Source organism: Anopheles marshallii, chromosome 3 (genome assembly GCF_943734725.1).
Source record: "Anopheles marshallii chromosome 3, idAnoMarsDA_429_01, whole genome shotgun sequence".
Taxonomy (NCBI): Eukaryota; Metazoa; Arthropoda; class Insecta; order Diptera; family Culicidae; genus Anopheles; species Anopheles marshallii.
Genome location: NC_071327.1, coordinates 2,480,337 through 2,504,209, shown reverse-complemented (window position 1 = coordinate 2,504,209; position 23,873 = coordinate 2,480,337).

Here is a 23,873-nt window from a genome sequence, read left to right as displayed (position 1 = left end):
AATACCTATAGACAGCTTGTCATGCCTGGTATTTTCTCTCTCATCTTCAAATTTGTTCCTTCATTGATTTCTCTGCTTCTTGCAACGGCTTAAAGTGCTTGCATAATGCATTTGCAGCAAGATCCAATATGGTCTACCACGCTTGATTGACGTGCGAAACATTATTCTTAGTCATATTTCATGTTGCATCGGGCAAGTAAAGCTACCCATCAAGCATCAAGCAGAATGACACACCATGTTCCAGCAACGCTCGTATTTGTTGCACCGAGCTCCATCCAGCTAGGCGAAGGCCTTGAATACATTACGTTACATCAAACAAGGTGTCGTTCGAGGGCTGTAACAAAATTAATAACCACAAACTTTTATACCGGCAGATCTACCGTCTGCCAACAAGGGCATCATTACTGCATCGTGCTACAACTCGTAAAGGAAGATCGTATTTTGTGCTGGCCAAGCGTTGCTAAGGTCAGTCAAACAATGCAATAAAATGATCTGACAGCATCAAGAGAACGCAAAAATAACTACAAACAAAAGGAAGCATCTTTGTTCACGTCAGCTAACTAGCGTTAGTTTTATCCGCTAGCGAAGGACGCTCGCTTCTCAAGGCTGATGAAACGAATTTTCAGCATCCGAAAGTCACAGGCAAGCAACTGAGCCTGACAGCTTGAAGACCTCAAGCGCCTCAGCTTCGTCGCTATGACAGCTGTCTTGACAGCTCGTGTCGAGTGATTTACGTGGTGATGTTTGTACATGTCTGTGAGAAAGTCAGCGGATTAGTATTTACGAGGAAGGAAATTGAATGTAACATTTCGGGTGACGCTTAAAAATACAAGCATTCGTGGGTTGAATTGAAGCATTCAAAACTTCTTGCAATCTTTTATTATCTTTTGTGAATGAGGTTATTGTCATCATGATATTTTGAATTCAGATTATTCAGATCCCTCCAATTGACATTTATTCCTGTACTGTAAATACCCCTAAAGGTATGCAACACACAGAACAAATAGCCGCATCGTAGGCTTAATACCAGATTGTTTCCATTACTTTGAGATTTCATCTGATGTAACGCAGAATGGAAAAAGTTGTTGTATCAAGCTTGTGTTATAATTGTCTTAATTTGTTGTATCCTTCATTAAGGCAAATTAAGAGAATATGTGTGGCGTTGGAATCAATCCAACCGAAATATCCTATGTGGTGGAGTGAAACGCATTCCCATCACTAGCGGAGTCATCATCATCACCATCAAAGTGATTGCCACTAAGACTCCCAGGGCAATTATGATCCACTCTCCCGTTGGGTGGAAGGAATGACCGGAAGGACACTAACGCCATCCGTTTACCCCTCATGTACGACGACTCCGTTGTGGTATTGCGTGACTAACATGATAAAGTATATTTGGTCTAGGAACACGAATGTCTAGGGGCAAACGGGGGAGCACTGGGCCCATCAGGTTATGGCAAACGAAACGGTAGCTAACAGAGTGATCCAAGTGCAAACGATAACCGTACAATTTAAATATCACTTAGCACACAAACACATGTGTCGCTGTCGTTTAGCCATTACTGCATCCGGAGTGTGGATGCAAGGGCCTTTGGGAGGATTCGACTGCAGGTGGACGGTGCTCGATTTTCCCACCCAATGATGTTTACCCTTCAGTCCACTCGTACGTTAAAACCCGGCACATTTGGCTATTTCTTCTGCTGGTTTTAGTTGATGATAGCCCTTAGGGAGGAAACGGCTCACCTCAACTAGAAATGGCGGTTGATTACCAACTGTGTCTAAGTTGACCAACTGATCTAAGAACCGGGCCCTGACCGCGGGGTACATTGGTAATATTTTGCGAGGCTATTGTGAGAGCCGGCAGCATTATCACTCCCTCCCTGGGACAAGTGTTAGTTGTTTGAGGTACGCTTACATCCGGCCACAGTAGCACAGTTGGGACAATGGCAATTGGTAGCAGCATGATTGCATTCTTCCGGAATATGCTCTAGAGCACTCTTACTGTTCGCTTGACTCGAGTAAGCTTAACCCACACACAAGGATATGTACGATAGGCAAACGTACACCGAGCAGTACTTCCGGACCTTCACACCCACACGCCGCCGCACACGATCGGTTCCTATTCATTGGTTCGATTAAATGCAAACTGTGCATAAATCACTCTCTAATGAACGTCCATCCACCGAGTCATATACCAGTGATCAGAAGATTTTTGGTGTTGTGGCATAAATTGCGCTAGCCCATTGTTTCCGGTCAAATTTTGCATTGTTCTGTACTCCGTTGCTCTGGTGCCAGAATGCATCATCGACCTCGAGAAAGCTTAACCATCCGAGCGCATGATATCATCTGTCCACATCAGTGCAGCGGTAATGATAGTGCTCGGTGATAGTAATGGGGAAAATGTGTTCCAACAGCCACTGGCCCTTTATTTTCCACGATCCATCAGGGGAAAACAAAGAAGGAAAACCCGTCTAGAATCTTCCCATCGTTAGTCCGTTGACCTTGTTATCGCCGGGAGGGCATTAGAACGCTTTATTCGAGCAGCTTGATCTGTTCTCCTTTGCTTTCAGATGCGGACGAAGAATCTGCCGATAAGACAAACAAGTGGCAAAAGTATTAACAAATGGCAGATTTAATGTCCGGTCGGGAATGCGATGCATCCGAACGAGCTGCTGTTTGTGCAGTGATGAACAGTTCCATTTCTTTGTAAACTTTGTCATGCTGAGTTTAATGAAGTAGCGTGTTCCACGCGCCATCCACACGGGATTAGTTCGCGTTAAACTTTGCTAGTTTCTTAAGCTCCATCTTTTTTTCCCCTCTGCATGGATATGCAACGGCAGACATTAAGCATGACCGAATTCGAAATAATAGTTATGTCTGGGAAATAATCGGCAATGCGTCTTGCAGCAACATCAGGGACAATGTCCTTTGCAATTCCTCGATGGACAGTTGAATGGTACCGCTCGAAATGGAAATGTGTTGCATATTTCATAATAAACGAGAAGTAGTTATGATGGTTAATGTTAAGTTGTTTTCGTGTTTGGAACTTGTATTTGAACTATATTGAACTTGTTTCGCGTTACTGTCGAACAGCGGAAAGCATTAACACAATAAACGAGTCAACGTTTATATAAACTATATACAATAGATCCTGCTCACGTACAAGCTCAACAATATGTCACATTGTTCCAAATGGAAATACACTCTGTTTACCTGCATCTATTGTAACCAATAGCTAACTATGCACGATGATGGACTCGTTCTCGTTTGCTTGTTTCCCTATCCGCGATAGCGTCAGTTAGCACGTTGTGTCTGCCAACTTTTAATTAGCTTCCACTCCATCGTCCACAGAAACTTGCGACTTGCAATCAACTACTCAATCAAGCTGTACAGCGTAAACATGCTCCGGAACAGAAATGAACCCACGCTACACGCGGGTGCAAAAGAATGTTGAGCCTCACCGGCTGCAGTTCAGATCGCGATTCACATGCAAACTCGCAAACAAATAGGGAAAGCTTTTGCGGCAATGTTTTTTTTCGGAAACGATTTCTACGAGATACATAAATTACTGTTCAAACCGAGCGAAGTTTTTAAAATTCTCGAATGAAACAGAATTGAACGTTGCTAGCGGGGTCGGTAATGAAAAGATTAAATGAAAAACTGTCACTCATTTTGCCCTGCCTACGCTGGCTGTCAGCATCGCTACAATAATATGTCCCACTAACTATTGAACATGTTGCACATTATGTTGTACATCGCTGAAATGTTGTTGCTTCCTTTTATCTCCATTTGTATAAAGGGCATAGAAAAGGAACAGGAAGCACTTCGTTCCGTTGGCGTGTAACATAAATAGTAACAGCAAAGCAACATCGCGTACTAAACATGAACGAAACTGTAGCCACGGGACATGTGCGGGGATGAAAATGATACTACAACATCCACGAAAAAAGGAAAGGATTTAGCGTTGTCCAGTTTAACGCAAAAACGTTGTAAACTCACACCACACTACGAGTCGGGCTTTGCTCCCTATTTATGCTTGTGAGGTCGTAAATTGTCTTGGGTCTTGGGGTGGTTGGGTAGGAAAAAAAATTCATACACTCTCTCACCCCCGTTGAGCATAAATTGTAACCATTGTAGACCAGCGGGGGGTCGAAACAGTGGGGAATAGAATTTTTGCCACAATGCACACCCAGTCCACCACAAATCCAGCGGCCAGCAGGTTAATAAGAAACAAAATTAGCATTTGAGCACAGGGTCGCTAGTATCCGACACCAACCGGGATACCGTTGGCGAGTAGCTCCAATTGCGAAAGTTCTTTTGTTCGTGCGGTTGGCGAATTTACACACGGTTCCAATGGAACAATGTTCGCAGGGAAAAGTTGGTCAAACCTCGCGGGTTCGTGCTGCGGACTTCGGTGGTGAATGTTCGCGTAAAACTTGATGTGAGCTCGTAATAAAACTCAAATCAAAACTAACAAGTTGTTTCGTTCCCCAAACTTGTCCAAGAAAACTCGATACAAACTTTCGTGCTTCAAGTGCTTCCCACACGATCTCCGCGCCACTCACGGGCAAGGGATAGGCAAACATCGCTGGCAAGTGTGGTGTTCGTGATGAATACCTGAAGCAGCAACAAATAGCAGCAGACGACCGGCCCTGTTCTGTGCGGCTTCAGATATTGATGAAACGTTTCCAATGAAAAGTTTCGTCTACCATCCGGCCTGGGAACCTTTTACTAGCGAATCTGACGAATATAAGGGCACGTTTGATGAGGAGTGGGTATAAAATACCAATCCAAAAAGGCGAACCGAACCAACCCGACGCCCTGGTCACGTAGCAAATTAACACTTTCATTCATCATCATCATCAGCATCATCGTCATCATCGTTAGTGCTGTAGTGTCGAACATACCGAAGCCCCGCACGAAATTGTCGAAAGGAATCGTGGAAAAAGGAACAAATGTGAACGCTGAGCGGTTCAGTATTGCTTCGAGGTTTTCCATTGAGTAGCATGTGCCATGCTAATCGGATTACTTGGCGTCAGGAAAATATGCACACTAAGACGCGAAAGTGAAGCGATTAGGAACGGAAAGAGTTGAGTGAGGAATTTCTGTCGTTGGATTGAAAGCAGCGAAAGAATGCTTGAAGGTGTTTGTTGAAGGGTTAACCGTCATATCGTTCTACGCGAATGCGTTCAACCTTCACATTTAATTCAGCTCTTCACATTTAACGTGAAACTAAAGCACCGTTTTCGAGAGTGACGGCTGGACGCATGATTGCAGATGCTTTTGCTGCGCACTCCAAATAATTCGCAATTGGTATCCTGAGGGTCCCGTTTCATCGTTCACTCATCCCAAAGGCATACCCAAAATCATTGCAAGAATGATTGATCGAGAAAAAAGGGTCTCGTATTTTACTTCTAATAAAGGAAGCACGTTGCTTTCCATGCAGCTGGCTAGCAGTGGACCCATGTCTAAAGATTCATTTTATTTTTGAGCGCTGGTCGTGCTAACCTTCGACACAATGGGCGATAAATCAATTTCTATTTGATGGGGATCGTTTGACGTTTGTTAATGTTGCATTGATTGTATTTTTGTTGACTGTGCTGGTGAGTGAACTGGTGATCCGTTTTTAATAAGAACATTGCTGAAGTGTTTTCATCCCTAACCCTATTACTACGGCTGCATTCAGTTTATTAGATCAGAAATACACCGAATTGCATATCTGCAGGCGTTTGCTATTCACAACTGCCAATTAGCCTAAGGGTATGCTATATCCACCGAAATTCTATTCAAAGACCATCGCACAAATTACACGCTATTTCTCTTGTAGCTCTCCAATCGAAAGTGATTCCACACTTTCCCCGCATCAATCCGTTCTTCTCTCTTCTTCAATTTCCCAAGAAATCCTATTACCTATATCGTGTTGACAATAAACAGGCGATGTACAAACATCATTCCTCCTTGCCGAATCACACGCAATTGCTTAAATACACTAACCAAACATCCAATCGACTCGATCGCTTAAACGATTCATGTACTCCGACCACACACTTACGAAACATGTTTCCGTGAATTTATTTTCCCACGACAAGTGTTTCATCGATGGATCAGGGTTGGTCCAGACGAGTCTTCTGCGTACCAAATCCGTACAGGGCGTATGTTTTTTGCGCCGTATCTGTCTTATCAAATCGAAAGTCGTCTTCGAACCACTCGGTGTTTTGTTTTGTTTTTGTACTTCCGATTCTTTGTTTTGTTGTGAAATGGCTGAAAATCACCGAAAAACAACAATTTATGACATGCCGGGCCGGGTGCGTGTCGGGAAACATATCTTCGAACCGATGTGTAAGAAATGGGACCTTCATGGGGTTTGATAGTAACACGCGTGGAATGGGTGGATAACGGTTTTCCCCCATGGGAAAGACGTCTGTTTTATTTTCTTGGCTTAGCCGGAACGGTTTTTGTTGTGTTCTGGTTCTGTTCTGGATGATTTGCAGGACGGTGAGGGCCGGAAAAGTGTAGATGTTCAGGAATTTGCAGCAACCATGGGTTAATACGGAATCAACGAGCGGACGGTCAGTGTGCGTACACTTCCGTAAGGAGGGATTTTCAGGTGAGGGGCTTATGTATTCCCTTTTGTTTGGGCGGTTCGGTTGGATCGTTGCAAATATAAAACAAACGTCCCGGGTAGTCTTTCTCGCCGAATTCCTTATCTAGTCGTATCGGTTTTATTTTCGCCTCCCCTAACTAACATCAAATTTTCGAGGCTGTGGTTCCCTTTTTTGTGTGGTGGGCACATATGCGTGAGGTTTCCTTTTATTTCCTGCAAGCTATTTTATTATGACTGTTGTCCTAAGCGATTTGTTATCATGTTTCGTTTTTTGTTGACAGCAAGGGCTTTTGATTGTGGATGTTGGCGATTGCAGTAATTTCTCTCGTAAAGCTTTTACCCAAAAGCTCGCCATTGTAACGACGTGCAACGAGTAATACTATTCGCAAACGATAGGTGTCATGTTGTGGTTAAAAGGTTTGGTAGCAAAATTATTCCTTCTGAATCCTTTATGGCACGTTGTTCTAGTTGATTGCTGGTAGCAAATTCTTCAACCTCACTAGCGGTACCTCGGTAGATCGGTTAAGCCATTTTGTCATGACGGTGAACAATAAATTCGATCCAGTGATATCATCAAGCGACGGGGAAAACTGTGTTGCGCAATAAACATGCCACTGGGTTCGTGGGTTCTTATCGTCTTCAAACAGAGCAACATTAATTTTAATAAAAATCCCCCCCACTTTCATTCGTATCGGGTCGGGAAGATCGCTAGCTCCAATGAGGGTTTGAGTTGTTGATGTGAGTGTGTGAAGGAACTATCAAGAAAAGACAGGCACAAATCAACAAACCGTTTCAGACAACAATATATTTGGTCACAAGTGAAGGTTTTTTGTTGTAACTCACCCACACATTCAGTGACATACACACACGTGATTCGCTTCATATGAAGCGAGATGTGTAAAGTGACACTTGAGCTAGGGCAAAACAAAAGGAACGGAAAAGGTAGCTATATCGTATCGCAGCAACTGACTTTTATGTGGCTATACGCCGGCAAAGCTATGATACGCATTCGTCATCACAAAGGAATATTTCCCCGGGACGCTTATGTACCCTCACTCAGTGCGTGGTAATAAAGCACGGTTTTGCGGTATAAAATCGTTTCGGGGACATAATTTGGTGTAAGCTCGCTTCCAAACGCATTGATGCGTGTGGCTGTGTGGCACAGCTTTAATGTGTCGGTGCTATTTGTAGACGTTAAATTTAATCCATTATTTATTTTTTCCGTTTGTCGCCATGTCACCACGCCACCATTCAGTTTGTCACATCACGGGTAAAGGTCAGCTGCAGAAAGGAAGATTAATTGCTTGCCACCAGTTCAAGACCGTTTAAGCTAAATTTTGCACACGGTTTTTTGTGCAGAAATACACTCGAAAAGGATGATGTTGTGATTAACGATCAAGCATAATGTTGGGACGGATCCACTAACACGATCGCTGTAAAATGAGAGCATGATTAATTGTTTTATTACTGTTGCTTTCAATTGTGACATTTTCATAATGTTTCATGGTGGGTTTAATATTCCGTTTTGAAGGCCACTTACAGATAACAAACCCCAAAGTAAATGTGTGTAAATAAAAACATTTCCTTGGCGATAAAGGACATAAAATTCACATCACAGTAGAGGCGTTTTAAGAGCAATTTGGAAAACGACAGGGAAAGAAAAAATCTGTGGTTTACGCCGTTTGAAGTAACTGACCTGCTGCGCACGATAAATCCTTCAGTCGGAAATATATTCATCATTTTGACGTATTTTTTTATTTCCTTTCCATAAATGTATCCCTTACCGCTGATGCCTGGTCCGTATTGGCTTTGAAATTGGCAACACTTACACTGCATTCCAGCGACTACAACGGCGGTAGCGTCTACACATCGTATCGAGTGCTTCGCAGCTGCAAACGCTGGCAAAAAAATGGTGATTTCATGTGTTGCTCCAAGCATTCGGTGGTCCCACCGGAGTCATGAAATGTCGAAGCGCGTGAAACAGTTCGCAAGCAACGTCTTGTAACCGTTGTACCATTGTAGCCGAACGATAAACGAAACCCGCTGAGAGATGGCTAAATTCGAACGATGAAACGAGCCAAACGAAATATGACAGAAGCCATGCAAATAAAAACTCCCCCAGGTTTGGGGAAAAACATAGCAAGAATAAAAGTAACAAATCGCCACGATTTGGTGCTGCCCATTGTTATTGCTTTGAACTTCGATACATGTGCTTTTATATCGTGTTGTTGTTCCGCACAGCCTACTACCGTTCCGTTCAAATCGTTTTAAGGTGTCGATCTGTTTGCCGGTAGCACAGTGCACAACCCAAAGATCCGTCAAAATGCCTACCGTTGAACAATATGCGGCATAAAATTGCCACAAGTAGTTCAAACGGACTATTATTCATGTTCTGCTTCTGGGTAGCGTTACTGTTTATGTGTTTCTTTTATTTCTCATTGACTTTGTTCTTTCCTTAAGCAAGAATATCCATATTATGGAATGGAAAATACTCGCTGTACGGACTCGCTGCGAGCGTGAGAAGACGCACTCAGTGAAATAGTGAAACATCATCGTTCGTCTTTTTTGCACTGTGCTTAGCGATAACAATCAGAAAGCTTTGTACGATTTGGCTTATATTGTTTGGATTCGTACAGTTCCTTTGTTCGTTTTAGCCGAAAAAAATATATTTCCAATGAGCTACCAGGCGCCTCCATCGCTCTAGAAAATCTCACTTTCAGTTCGCTATTTCGCTATTGTTTAATAAACCATTCCACCATTCAAAAATTCAACCAAACACTCTGGATGTGACGGAAGTTCGCTGTGGGAATTCAACATAAATTTTATGAACGTTGGGCGAAAGGGCGATTTACTGTGCTGAGCAAATTTATCAATATGGAAAAATATACTATTACAGCAATATTTTTCTTCCCTTCCACCCATTATGAACATAATTTTTTCTAGACAGTTCTTTTTTTCATCCGCTGTTAGATAGCCCGCTCGAGATTGTTACAATGGGCACCCTCATCGTTATCGACACCAACATGGTGGAAGGGAAAACATTATGCGTACGAACGTTTGTTTCATGGTAATGCTCGAAATGTTTGTGCTTCGTACGTCGCTTTCCATCACATCGTGTCCGTCTTGCGCCGGTGGTATTGTTTTCGCGTGCCGGAAGTGGTAGCATCTTTCCGGCAATCACGACCATTTGCAATATTTTACTTTCGGCGGTTTTTATGGGTAGGATAGAATGGGCGCATAGTACGATGGAAAAGACGGATAGTATGTGCCTTTTTTTGTGTTGAATCTAACAGTGGAGAAAAAAGTGCTGTGTGAATAAAAAACGTTTATTTAACGAATGAATGTGGCCTGAAAGGAAATCAAGAAATCGATGAACGTTGTAGGAATTATTTTTGAATCTATTTGAACCATTAAATCATTCAAGCATTGAGGCGTCCGGTCTACATGCTTTTGTTTTATTTGACATTGAACACTGTTTAAAGAAAATGATAATCAAAACACGAAACAATGGAAAGCTTCAAAAGATCCATACAATCCATGATGATTGCATACTTTGAGGCGTTTTTTTATGTGATTGATTTAATTATGATTTCAAATATTAGAAACAGCACTTAAAATTGTCATAATATTTTTTGTAAAAACTTCATATCAGGTTTAACGTATTATTGTTCAAGAATATAAAACAGAATTTAGACGCTTTTGTCACTGAGATAGCAATGAGTTTGATCACGAACACTTGCTGTATCCGGTGTCAAAGGAAAGAGGCCTTCATCAACGAAAATCAAATTTCAACGCAACCATTTGTCTTTTTGCTCTGCAGGAAAACAAAGGAATATTTCCGAAGCAACAAATCGTCATAAACTGTATCGTCAGCCTGGTAACGAATGCACCCGTCCACCACAAAACTTGAGATACATTTAAACCTCTGCGGTGAAGAAAAACTACCACAATCCATCTAAAAATACAAATTGCTACAAATTAATCTCACAGTCACCAGGATTACCTTTCACCAAGAAGGAAGGATCTATTTTTCCAAACGAACCATTTTCCAACGCGCTAGTGGCAGAGAAGAAATAATGGGACTGGCCAAAAAAAAGAGAATGGAATCCTCTATGAGACGTTGAAAGGATTATGTCTCTGTCATCGACTTTGGAGCTACCGTTGGGGTCCACTTCGAGCAAATGGGCAGAACTCTCCCTGCTGGCATCCATCCCTCCGAAACGGCCACTGTTTAATCCTTCGTATGTGGATTGTTTACGATTGCAGTTTTGCTTTGGAAGGGCAATTCAGTGGCCAAATCAGTGCAAAATATGCCAATCATTTATGCTTTTCTCGTTTTCGTCACAAACCGCGGAGCCGATTTTGGTGCTGACATTGAATTGGATGTGCGATGTTTCTGCGACTGGTTTTGTGGTTTTGCTCATCGTTTCCATTAAATGGACTGTCTAACGTGGCCGCACGTACGCCGCTGAAAGCAGTCAATCGTGTTCGAACCGATAGGATGGGATGGGATTTATTTGTGTGGGCCATTTGGGTTTATTTTTGCCCATTTATTGGTAGCAATGTTTTTGCGCTGCGGTTGTTTTCATGCACTGGCAGATGCACACAATGCAATCGTTTCCATACGGACCGGTTCGCTCAACTTGTCAAAATACAAATACATTGAATATGAAATCCACACGAAGTCGATGTGTTTCTGTTTTGTTCGTTGATGGCGATGAATTGGTTCAATCAATGAGAATTTATTATTTTCACATCTGTACCCAATGTACAACGTGTACTCAGATTGGAATAAAATGTAGTCCTTTTAATTATTGTCCAGGTTGGTATTTGGTGAGTCATTTACTGTAGGGATCATATGAACAGATTCAATTGGTTCGATATTAATAGCCTTACCCCATTTTGCTCTGAATTTTCCGACAAAAAAGGTGTTTCTGTTGCCATATGAATGTTTTATTATTTAATAGAATTGAATTACCATATTTTTAATTACGGAATTGGCATCCCATGGAATCTCATGTTTCATTAAAGAAATCGTAACATATTTCCCCAGCATAATAATTACACTCTGCATTACGAAACTGAGCTTCGAAGGGGCAATGCTTAATGTGTCCTTTGCGAGGCACCCCATTAAACCGTGAAATTATTCCTAATGGCTTACCCTGCAAGTGATTAAACGAAAGGATAATTTAAATCAATCAACGGTTATGGTAGGGTCAGCCGGGGGCGAAATTGTTTCGACATCAGCACCAGCGTGAAGCGTAAAATTTAATCGATTGCGTCGACCGGACGGCCAAACTGTTTCAACTACCAGAAACAAAAAATGATCGTTGAAAAGGAAAGTGTGATGCAAACAGCTACGCACCTCGAATCACTGACCTTTCAACACCCTGTCCAGTGTGCGACTTATCAATCAACCGTAAACCGAAATTGCTTCATTGCGACCGGAGGATTTATAATTTCCAAAGTGCTCCAATCAGTACGAGGAAGGCGTAGAATTATGGAAAAAGTGTGATGATTTAGTTTAGAACATGAAAGAGCGACAAAATAAAACGGCGCGATGGCTGGTTTCGGTATCGAGAAAAAAAAGACACATAAACGAAAGCCAAATCCATTTGAATGTAAATGAGGCCAGCTGGCATCTCAATTTTCCACTCGTTTGCGATTGACATTGGGTCAGAGTGTTCAGGCACAAGCCAGAAGAACTGTCTGTGAACCTTTTTCCCAGCACAAAGCTCTGGCGGAAAGTTGAAATTTGAATACTTTTATAATGTCGGGCTCGTCTACGAAACAGATTCTTACGGCTACGGTGGAATGGATCGGATATTTATTAGGCACTCGCACTGTTGCCTGTCACCGCTTTCACGGCACAATCTAAAGAACCGTTGACTCAGCATCGCTCAAGTCCTGCAGTCCGTGTGGCGGGAAGCAGTGGTTGTTTTTTCCATCATTCTTAGAACTTAATTTTCCTAAACGCAAACCATTGCAAACAACCACCAATGTGTAAAGAACGAGGTACGAAACGAATAATGCTAACGAGATCGAGAGCGGCTTCGCGGGAACAAAGGGGTTGGATAATGTTATGCAAACCATTCAATGGACCAGTTGCCGGAAGATGGTGGCGATATCTAGTCGGTAATAATAATGTGCGTGGCTGGCACATTCGTCATTCAGCGTTGCTTGGGTGCGCTGGTTTGAAGAGCCACCTTCAAAAATGTACCAAAAATCGTTCAAGCGGCCAGGCGTCTCCATTGTGACTAGTGTCATTGTATGAATGGAAGCATTTTTCCATTCTAGAAAAATGGATTCGCACTCGTTTTTTATTGCGAATTATGCTAAACAATGCTTTTATCGTTTAATTTGGGGTGTTTCAATGGTTTTGTTGTTGATTTTTTGTCCACCACAGAGCATATTGTTCTACATCACGATTCCAGCCATAAATCCTCCCGTGCGGTAGCTGATTATTAGAAATGGAAGATTTTGCACACCGCATTTATGTGGCACAGTGCTAGCGCTTTCAACGTCTAATGGGTTTATAATTTAACACTTCATTCACTATGCAAACATCGTTCGGTTAGCGTTCGGTTGTTCTGCAAACAATCGCTTCTTCCACATTTGAAACGCTGCCTGCTCTCTTTCTCTCTCTCTCACACACACACAGCATACAAGGATATGTAGCGTTTCGTGTCACCTTTCGCCCATTGGGAGCGACTTGCGGCAGGATCGTGGTTGCATAAAATATTTCACGCTTTCCCGACGATCAACCGCGGAGGAACGAACGCCTTTGGGGGGTGATACGGTTGGGATTTCTTTGCATAAGACACCGGGACGTGTCTTGTCTTGGTACGTCTTGGTAAAGCATTACGCTGGGACCGATTCCCCGAGTGCCGAACAGTTACAGTTGCACCGGGATGTAAAGGAAACACATTTTTCTCACTTCCGTGTAAAGCATCAGGGGCTTAGCGTTGATGGTGATAAGTGCCTTCGTTTTAGTCGTGTCTTAGCGGTACGAAATTCGTCTTGGGAAGAAGGGTTTACTTCTTTCTTCTGCTCGTAAAATCATCCACGACATTTAATGTGAGGAGTAAAATGTGTATACTCTAGTGAATTGCTCGCAAGTGTTACCTATGGTACAGTAAAATACAACTGAAAATATAACGACAATCGGTTAAGAAAACTTTTTCCCTTAAGTGGTGGCAGAGAAGAAATAGTTCCAGCAGCAAAGACAGCAGCGTGCAGGGGGAGGGTGGGAGAAAATAAAGTGTACTCTCGTGCAGCTGGAAGTAAGTGTAATGCACGTGAGAGTGTTTTTTGCCATGCAATCCATCCATCCATCTTTGTTACAAGTCAAATAAACCCAGCATATATGCTTTCCGGGAAAGTATGCGAATAGGGGTTAAAAATCACAAAGCATATTTTATATTCGTATGATAATATTCAATTTAAAACAGCAGCATGATATTGAGTCGATTATATGCATTATTTAAGGCAAATAAAATGTGGAATCCAAATTGTTACACTGATTGCATACATTTAAACAAGTTTGATATTTAATACAACAATACATGCGAGCTACAATTTTAAACGTTGCTTTGGTATGAAAATTTCTTTGCAACTACTAGTTAACCTAAAGTTTTGTTCACTTGTTCTAGTGTTTTTTTCTCACAAATTTTGCGATTACACTTTGTCTGCAAAACTGAAGAAACAATAGGCAGAAGAAACAAAACGACATATAAAGTTCTTCACAATAGCATTAACAGCCACTTTAAAATTATAATGTCATTTGCTATGCAAACATGCCCACAAACAACGCAAAAGATACATCTTATCGCTTCCTTTTTACGGCTAACCGAATCGAGAACCAGTCCTTCGCGCATCGATCTTTTAACCTTCTCCACCCCGATCGAACCTGCTCTCCTTTATGCATCGTCACATTAGCATTAATGAAAATACGTTGTCGGCAGCTTTTTGTGAACGGAACCGGTCCGTGGTGGTGGGACCCCTGCCTAAAACCGAACAGCCGAGGTACTTTTATACTGTTTTTCGCTACACATACACCCCATCAATTCCTATTTGTTACCGGGGGAGCGCGAGAAGACGCAAACAAATCTCGTTACCACCAGGACGACACAACCCGCCCGGCGCTCCGTGGCCGGGTTTTCGGTCGTTTCACCTATGACAAGCCATGCCATCAATCTCGATTGTCGGAGATGAGGATGGCGATGCCGCGATTCCAGGACAAGAGTTGTTTTTCTTTTTGCCATCGATGCCGGATCTGCCATCGATGTTTTGCGGTTTTACCTTTGGCATCGCGCTTTATCCGGATATCCGAATTGATGGGTTTCTGCCACTTCTACATTATAGGGACGATTTCCCTTCAAATGTTTCCCGCACCGGCAGAGGAAGAAAGCTTTTTGGTGGAAATAAAGGGAACCAAAGTATGCCATGCTTTGTTTTGACAACCCCTTGCTACTGTGCGGTGAGTAACGAACACTACCATGAATATAACCGCTAAAAAATGGTGTAAATATCGAAGAAAAGGATAAGCAAATAACATACCGAAACAAGTCAAAACATTCCCGGTTGCTGTTGTGGTCCACAGTAATCGGATCGAGTTCGTTACCAGTACCGGAAAGATCAATATAAGGCAACCTCCAAATCAACCATTCGATTAAACATTATTCAATGGAAATTCATCACCCCGCCTCACGGTCCCGTTTGCGGACGGCGAGTGAAAAATGTGTCACTTTGGTTTGCCTTCGCTTCGTGTTTCGAGCATTCATTGACGCATATCCTCCGACTATCGTGTACTGCAGAGTAGATCTCAATCTACGATACATCGATACATTTACCGCAAGACTAACCTTTCTTATTTGTCTCCTTTTCCAGATGAATGAAACAAAGAAGCTGATAGTGGATTGTGAAGAATCTTGTCATTGTTAGGAATATCATATGTTTGTGAACGGTGCGTTAAATAATAAGAAAATGTAGAGTAATGCCAAAAAATTAAGTGTGACACGAAAATAATATGAAGATTTATAGTCCTACAATTGTGAGTCCGTGGCAAATGAATGTTATAAATCTGATTTGGTGAAGGTTGTTGAATTAAAGTGTTCTCACTGAAATATCAAGCACCACCAAAAGGGTAAAAAACGGATACAACATGCTTCAAGTTACAGCGGATCGCTTCGGTCGACGAAGCAGCTCCATCGGCTGCCGATCAATTGTTGGCCGGCGGACTTCAATGTACATCAACCAAACGCAACACGATCGGGATCCTTTCAAGGTAAGACCAGCAATTATGTATTAAATCAATTATAGACGATTATTCGGCCTCATCAATTAGTGCAGAATATATTGTTTTCCCATTCTCGGCTAGACCTAAAACCCCCATAATTGGTATGAAATATCCCAGATAAATTTTCTGCACACAGTAGCTGATTTCAAAACGATTTCAAACGACAAAAAAACATAAATATAATGAGTTCTAAGCTTCTTAGGCGACCAAAAAATAAATCTCCGCATCTTCTTTAAAAATCACACTTGAACTTTTTGCCTTTCGTAATTTTTCTTCACCTTTCATCGATGGTGCAAAAAGATTTCCGGAGTGTCAAACATTTTCATAAATCTCCACGAAAGATAACCACCCGGGGGGTCCTACAGTCCTCACCTAATGGAGGTAGGACCGGAAGAAGGTAGATTGATAGATGACGGTCGGTGAAGACAGTTTCCGTACCAGTAACGATAAAACCAGACTATACCAAAAAAGGTCTCCTTGTACAATTTCTTCGAATTGCCGGTTTTGATGATTTGATCACTCGCCAATTCGTTAACTGTGGTCCGTCTATGCAATATTCGTCTTCCATGGGTTTTGTTGGGTCTTTTTCGTCCATTTTTAAGGCAAAATTGTGACGAACGAAGGAACTTTGATTGTGGTCTGCAAAAGGTAGATCTGATTAGCATTCGCTTAAAGCAATCGATGAAACGACAAGAGAACAGCGGTACCCTTAGTGTCCTTAAAGCTTGTCATCTGAAGATGGTAATGGTGTTGATAAGGAAGCCGATAAAGATGATAGAAACTTTCTACTGGCAGCACGGGCAAGTGACGCATACGATGATTAATGAGTTTCTAATTCCAGTCACACTAACGTAAGAGATCAAATCACGATGATTGGAGTGAGCATTGTTTGTGTGTAAGTTTTTTAAATCGTTAATGATTTATTACAGAATTCAATCACGATGCATAATAATGTCATCATCAAAAGCGCGGTTCGTAAGAAAGTATAATGTTGGGAAGAAAAATTGAGTTTAGTTTTTCAATCAGCTCCAATGAATATTTATGATCGATAAAATAAAGCGTCATGAGAGTGCGTTGAAGTTTGTCCTTGAAATAGTATACTGATGCTGTGTGATCATTTTCTACATCGTACATTACGATATAGCAATTTTCCTCTTCTGAACGCGTAATTTTTTACCTTCAGAAACAAAGATTCATTTGGTACGATGCTGTACGCCATGGGAGAACAAAAATACCACCCGGGCAAAACTAAGAATCAGCTAAATTGATTACAACAAGTTCGTATTTTCCTTCACGAGGCGAGAAAAATGAGTTCCATTTTGGATCGTCAGAATCGAAGGTCCTCTACATCCTTCCATCTTTGAACCACACAGCATCCAGTTCGTAGGCAAAGCAATGATGGAAGTGATCGAATTCATAATCAATTCACAAAACCCGCAAGCCTTTCAGTTTCAGACAGAACATGAAAAAGAACACACATGAAAAATACAAAATTGCTGGAATGAAAAAAGGAGTATATAACAGATGATTCTAATAGGATGCGGTTTCGCTCATTTACCGCAGCGGAAGAGCAGAAAAAACTGCCTCAAGTCCGAGAAAGATTTATATAATTTCATTTATATTCTATCCTTTCATTCCACCGGCTCGTTGATTGGTAGTGGAATTTTATTTTGAACTACCGAAGGAAAGATTTTTGTTTGTGTAAATAAAAATGGCAAATCGGTGGATGAGAATGTTAAATTCTTCGCACAAGATAGTGTTATATTTGCCTAACAAATGTATGGAGTGTGAAAACAATATTTTAATGAAAGGAACTAAAAAAAGCTAATTAAAGATTGCTTTGTCTTGCGGATGGTATAATGTTAGGCGTTGAAACATACGTGATTTCTGCTTCACAGCTTTTACAGTTGAAAGTATGCAATCCCGCATACCAAATGAACCTTATTGTTTTGTTGTTCATATAGTAGTTTTATTTTCGTGTTCTTTTTCAAAAACTAAGCATAGAGAACTATTCAATTAGATATTCGCATTTCCCAATTTCAAGGTAATGAGTAAATTTCAAGCAAAAAACGACATAATTTATTCAATATGCTCTTGATTGAAAAGCATTCGCGTGACGAACTGACAATAACGTTGCATCACAGTCTAGTAAGAGAAAATAAGCACGGGAGATTTTAAATTCAATGTTTAATTTGAGTTTTGCTGCTGGTGGAGAAAAATTTGATGGAAGCGTTGCAAAAATTCGTACCCTATGGCCAACAAATTCAGTAAATTTCAAATCATGTTGCAATCACATTCCAAACAAACCGACACAACAGAAGAAAAGTGCTCGAAAAGTACACAAGGATTTGCAAAGCAAACGTACGCAATGGGAAAGAACAGCAGCCTATCGACCAAGCGAGCGTTATGGATTCATTCACTGTTCATTCGGAGAAAATTAAAAATGGACAGTTTCATCATCGTTATCACCCCCAGTACACTGACCCTGATGTGACAATCGGCACTAAACCTGCAAAGCCACAGAATATTAAAATCTCGTTCCTGCGTTCGCACAAAGCACAGACAGGATCGTGAATGGGGACAAACAACAATCAACCTCAAGCATGGGAACGCGCATTTTCGATAAAGATGACAACAAAGTTTTTCTGCCGCATACCACGTCCACCATTTTGCGGGCGATGAGTGAACACAACAGATGTTTCACCGTTGTGGCATTTGCTTCTGTTTTGTTGGGGTGATTTTTGTTGTGTTTTTATTTCAAGTTTAAAAGTTTTCCTACTGTTTGCTGCTCTGCCAAGGAAGAGATGTCTAATTCTTTCACCGTTACAACTTTGTTCGAATGAGGTACAGCAGCAGTAGCAGCAGTAGCATTTATTTGAATTGTTGTGGCATCCATGGCACGGTGGCTTTTGTGGCTGTACGCACGACAAAACTTTTGCCCGTTTGTAACAGAAAGCTGACAGAAGAAACGGTGCATAAAAGTAACATGGGTTTGACTATAATTCATGGCTTTTTTGACCGACTGGAAATGGTGGAAAGTTGTAACAATGTGCCGGATTTGATACCGCTTGGCGACGGTCTTACAAATTGAGCATGAATTGAAATAACTTTTGTAGTGTATTTGCTGAATGGCTGTTTAACAGTGAATAGTTAATTGTTATTGAATTGCAGCGTTACGAAGAGTTTCTTTTCTAATTTCATATAACAAGAAAATCTTCAGTTGTCATCACCAAATCCGTTAAAACTACACGCTTGCAGGCAACATGTCAACCTTTAACTGACATGCATTTCTTCCTCAAACTATCAGTGAAGCAACGCAAAATTCGAATTACTGATGATGTCAGCCCTCTCCTACGAACCGTTTTGCCAAAGCACTTGTAAAGGTCCTACATGTATAGTATTAACAACCAGGATTGTGCTGGTTGGTCACATTCATTCACCATTCACCGATGTCCCATTCAAAAGTGGAAGTAAAATTGGCCACGCAGCCCTGCCCAAACATACCCATCGGCTCCCATTCAGTTCAATATTGTTTAACTTATCGATCATCATTCCGTAACCGTTTCTCATTCCATCCCCGTCGAAGGTCGTTAGGATGGTCGAGTGGGTTTTGGGCAAGTTTTCCCTTTGTGTCAGTGCTTTGTTTGGCATATTAAATTTACTTTCTCCAATGCTGACGGGTTACGTATTTGGAGCTTTATACCCATTTATTGGTGGTCCCTTTTTTCGGGGTAAATCTTTGGAGGCGTGTATGTGCCTTCGATTCTCAGAACCAAACCAACCCCGGTCGGGTTTTACAACGCTTCTAGTGATGGCTAGTCAAATTCCCTTAATGGATTTGAGCACTATGTTAGCCATTGGTGTTGATAACAGAATGGATGCAGGTGTGTAGTGTAATTCATTCCTTATATTCTGAGCATGTGTAACAGGTTTAACTGATTCTAAGAAATGGGGTTTATTTAAAACAAACACATCGACGTATTACATTTACCAAGGTTAGTCATACGTGTCTTAAAACATAATTTTTTCTATGTATTTTTTTAACGGGAGCTACGACTTTTTATTGCCACAAAGAAACTTATAAGCTAAAAAAATGGATATCTTTTAAGTGCTCTTTGTCTGTTTGGTGTTGTTGTTGGTGTTCGCCAACTTATGACGTGAAGAATACCCCAACTTATCTGCAATGGCCAGACCACCAGAGACATTGCTTCACTGACACTCATTTATGAGCTTTATGACTCGGAAGAAATATCACACACCAAATAAAGCCGGCGAAGAAGCCAATACGATGGTTGTCACGTACCGGGGTTCAATTGCTTGTCCATTAACATTCTCCCACCGTGACAGTCAAGAAATGCCATTCACCATCGACACCCAGGAAGCGGCATCGTACACAAAGGTACACCCCCGAGCGTGGTCCATGATGATGGCAATGTCGATAAAATATGGTTCCGTGTTTCGTGGAAAACCTCACCGTACTTACAAACGAACGATCATCATTCAATTGATAGGGCCTTTCCCAGCACCCTGGATCCCGATGGTGGTGCATAGTCAATTTCGAACTCACGAAAGCAGGTTACCAGTGGAGCAGACAGCAAATACAATCTCCCGTTAACATTTCCTCCGTCGCGGACCCGCCTTCGGTCCGGTGTCACTTGGATGATGGCCAAGAAAAAAGTTCGAAACAGGGTGTGATTGGGTGGCACGTTACGTGCGTAAGCCGTGATGTCATGAGCAACCGTTAAAGAGAATTCAACACCATGAATGATTAGACATAAACGGTCTAGAATAAAAGGACGCGTAAGACGCCGTCGGTGTCCCAGCGCACGCCTTTAACAACACTCAATGAAAGTTCGTTTTCTCGCCTCGTGTTACTCTAGCATCCAACACACGGGATCGAAAACATCTGTAAGTACTTAATAGGACGGCGACAGGATTTGTTATTTGGCAGTACTTACTCGAAGCGAAAAGGAACTCTCCCTCAAGGAGAACGTTCTTCCGCAGTGGTAAATCGATAAATATGTCTCATGAACATCGCATTAATACGTTAAGCTGCCACGCAAAGACACACAGAGCGATTATCGTCTTAGGTGTGCAGGGATAACTTTCGTTATTATACTTGTAATCTCTAGATTAGTGCCGGATTATTGGTGCTTACAGGGTGTTATTATTGAAGAGGTAAAATATTTACCTCTCGGAAGAATTTGTTCTACTTATTTATTATAACGAAAGATTACCTTGCTCGTGGGCATAAAGTAACGAGTAAAACAAAAACTATAAAAGCACTGTTTTGTTAGGCAAATTGCATACTTTTCGGCGATTATACGTGCTAAATGCTCAACAAACAATCTTGCTTCACAATGTATGTTACTCATCAATTTTTTTTCTGCAAATAGTGGAACAGTTCGCAATTGTTTGTCCTCTACAAGCTATTTATCCCATGGCCAAACGACTGCCCATCAAAAGCAAAGTCATCATACATTTGAGTAAAGCTCGGAAAATTGTTTTAACCTCACACTCCCATCACGGTACAGAGAAGTATTGAGCATGATCACGTTGCAGTGCAAAAACTCATTCATGGCAAATGTAAAACACCACAAGATGTCCATTGGTCATCATCACTTGGCATGTTTGCCAACCAGACCCTGATGATTATCGGTGACTCTACTATACACAAACGAAATGAGGATTCTTGTGTTTTCACGTTGATGTATCTTTTAATCTCACTGTACTGTTTACACGAAAGGGAAATGGAGGCGGCTATTGAGGTTTGAAGCAATTCCTCTATTCTCCAGCACCACAGATTGGATACGTGAACTCAGGAGAAAGACGAGACCATTGTTTGGTATTCTAGCTAGCCCTAGCAATTTGACACGGTTACGGTTCCTTCCCTGTGCAAACTGTTGACAGTTTTCATCTCACGTTTTTCTTCTACGATCGGAAAACTTTTCTCCTTAGCTTAGTGTCGTTGCAACTCTCTAGTTCTAAGCCGAAAGCAAAACAAACGCCTTTCCGGAAGAGCACAGAAGAGTAATAGAAAACCCAACACTCAACAGAAAACAAAACCACAACATCCGTTACCGAACCGAAAGCAATAAACTTTTCCAACTACGGTTTCCACTGTTGGTGCCGATCGGATCGTAAAATTGGAAAAAAATAATTTCCTTCCCGTTCGGCCTTGGCAAGCGTGGCTGAAAGGTAATGTTCTGATTCGGATTATACTCCCAGCCAACGGGCCGATACTGTTGACTCAAACTTTGATCATAAACATCGTTCCCAGGTTTCGCAACGCGTTTTTCCCGGGAAAAGTATTTTCTTTCCCTCCGAAGTTTGCACCGTGCTTCGAGTTGAAAGTTTCCGAGCTGGTCGGTCGTTGCAAACGTCCATTACATCGCCGATCTGGGGTAGACTTCCAATGTGTTGGGTGTATGTGTATCACACGTTGACTTTCCTGTCGACGGAAATGACAATACACTATTGAAAGGGGTTTTAGCCTAGTGAATCGAATCCCCGTTCGATAGTATACGCTTCTTCAGCATTGTGCCCCGTATCTGCCACAGTAATAGGTGGGACTTTTACTTTACCACTTTTATGATATTTTACCCTTTTTATCCACCACGGTAATGAAACTGTTACGGCTACGCTTGAAATTGAACAAATCTGTATCGAAAATCCGAATAGGAGTGCATTCTTGGGCGTTCGAACCCGAAACGGTAGCATGAAACAAAGTATCGTAATTGATCGTAAAAGAAGCTCGTAAATTGTGGGCTTTAGTTTGTTGCACATTTGTGGTCGAAAGGGGTTTTGATTTCATTTAAGGTCAAAATGTAAATAGCAGCATAATGCCCAGGTATGGTGGGGAGCAATTGAGACATCTTTTCTCTTTTACGTTATTTAGTGTAGCTTATTGCTAAAGTTATATTCTAGTACCAGCTGTCGCATGGTTAATCTATAGCACGGATGTTCTTAGTACTGCGTATTTTTTAACATAACTTATGGCTACGCCCTTGCGCTATTGTGTGAGTATGTTTTTTTTCGTATGATAGAGGTAATTGCATCCAGAGGACTCAAAATGAATAATACCTCTGATCATTTTCTAAAGCGGAAGTCATTTCTTATGCCATCCTTCGTCCGTCTGATTCTGCTACACAGGAACGAAGCGTATGTTCTTCTGCAACTTGCACTCAGCATAGTAAAAACGGGTTGAAGCGATTCATGCCTTACCAGAAGCGAAGTATAAATCATGCTGCGTTACTAAGCAATGATCCCTTCGCAGAATGTATGAAACTATGCGCTGTGACATAAGAAATATGAAAGGAACCGGAAACGGATACATAATACCAATGCTGGAATAAGAGACGAAGAAAAACATCAACCTGTACCGGTACCTATCGCACCGAAGGAATGATAAATAGTAGCTCATAACGAAGATGTCCGATCTGCACGGCCATAAAATCCGTGCTTCTCACCTGTCTCGCCCGTAGCACGGACCCGATGGACAAGACCCAGCAAACGAACGATAGCATACTTGGTTTCCTGTTTTTCCGTTTCGTTTTCCGCAGTGCTTAGCGGTAAGCTGAAAATAAAAATAAGAAACCCACGCCATAAACCAATGACAAATCGAAGCCTTTTGCTGGTTTGAATCAATGATAGGATACCTGCGCCGAGGATGCCTTCCGTGCCGGACTACAGTGACCGTTGCCCAGTAAAGACGGTAGGGCAGAACGAATGGCGCTTTGCTGAACTACAACAGTATTTTCGCAACATTTTCAATTCTACCGTCTGCCCGGTTCCGATTTGCTGGATGAGGACAGGATGTAGTGGGTGACATCTTCCTCTTCCGAGTGAGGGTGGTAAATTGATTCCCGTTGAAAAATAGCTGCGACTTTTATTCGCCCCGTAACCTTTTCTATTCGCACTGTTGAAGGACTGGCGCAAATTTTTCATCCCTTTTTTTTCCTTTTTTGGTGA